A 1,389-nucleotide genomic window follows, 5' to 3' on the forward strand; every position below is an offset into this window, starting at 1 on the left:
GAGCATTGGGGGGTGGAGGAAGCAGCGTTCTGGAGCTTCCGCCTTGGGTTCCGGCAAAATGGTATGGTCCAAGGTCTGTTTGTTTTGTTTTGTTTTTAATCCAAAGGTTTAGGATTTTAAACCAAATTGGCAGTTTTCTAATTTTAGGAAGAGGGAGGGAGGAGAAAGAGAAGGAGGGAGAGAGAAAGGGAAGGGAAGGGAAGAAAAGGAAGGAAGGAAGGAAAGAAGGAAGGAAGGAAGGAAGGACTGATGATGTTATCCAGTTTGGTAATGAAACGTCTGCAAGAAAATAACCAAGCTCAGAGAGCACTGAGGTTCTCGACAATTCAACCCTGAGCTACAAATATGGATGGATGGAAGGAAGGAAAGAGATGGAAGGGAGGGAGGGAAGAAAGGAGGAAGGAAGAAAAAAAAGATGGGTGGTAGGGAGGAAGGAATAGGTAGGGAGAGTGAGAAGGAAGGAAGGAAAAGAGATGGAATAGAGGGAGGGAGGGAAGAAGGAAAGGAGGAAGGAAGATGGGAGGGAGGAAAAGGAGGGAGGGAAGAAAGGAGGAAGGAAGAAACAGATGGGAGGGAGGAAGGAAGGGATGAAGGAAAGACTAGGGAGGGAGAGTGAGAAGGGAGGGAGAGAGGAAGAAAAAGAGTTGGAAGGGAGGGAGAAAAGGAGGAAGGAAGAAACATGGGAGGGAGGGAAGGGAGGAAGGAAGGAAGAAAAAGAGATGGAAGGGAGAGAGGACAGAAAGGAGGAAGGAAAGGAATAGGGAGGGAGAATGAGAAGGAAGGAAAGAAGGAGGGAGGGAAGAAAGGAAAGGAAAAAAACATGGGAGGGAGGAAAGGGAGGGAGGGAAAAAGAAAGAAAGAACAAAAGGAATAGGGAGGGAGACTGAGAAGGAAAGAGGGAGGGAAGCAAGGAAGGGAAAAAGAAAAAGATGACAGGGAGGGAAGGAGGATTTTACAGGGCAATTTAGTCAACAATGCTATTTCTCTCTTTTTTTTAAATCAAATCTGCAAATGACCTTATGACAGACCCTCTTTTTATTCACTTTGGCGCATTTGAAGTGTATGCTTTTTCCAAAAAGGAACTGCGTTTGTTGAAAATTAAGCTCTAATTAATAGAAGATAGGTTGCAAACCTCCACATGACTAATAGGGGGCGGTTTTATCCCAAAACCTGCTGCCCTCTACTGGTTATCTTGACCTCAGCAGCTTCGATGCGTTACAATATTTGGCAAATGGATACCGTACTCCACTGTGCTTGCAACCAAAGAGGTTGCAGTGTTGGGGGCTATCATTCTAACCTTCCTTTTAGGGGCGTTTAAAAGATTTCTTGGAGTAATGTAATAAAATAACTTTGTATATCCCGAAAACTGGTTTTCCCAGTTGCAATGAA

This window comes from Thamnophis elegans, chromosome 13, assembly GCF_009769535.1.
Source record: "Thamnophis elegans isolate rThaEle1 chromosome 13, rThaEle1.pri, whole genome shotgun sequence".
NCBI classification, from domain to species: Eukaryota; Metazoa; Chordata; class Lepidosauria; order Squamata; family Colubridae; genus Thamnophis; species Thamnophis elegans.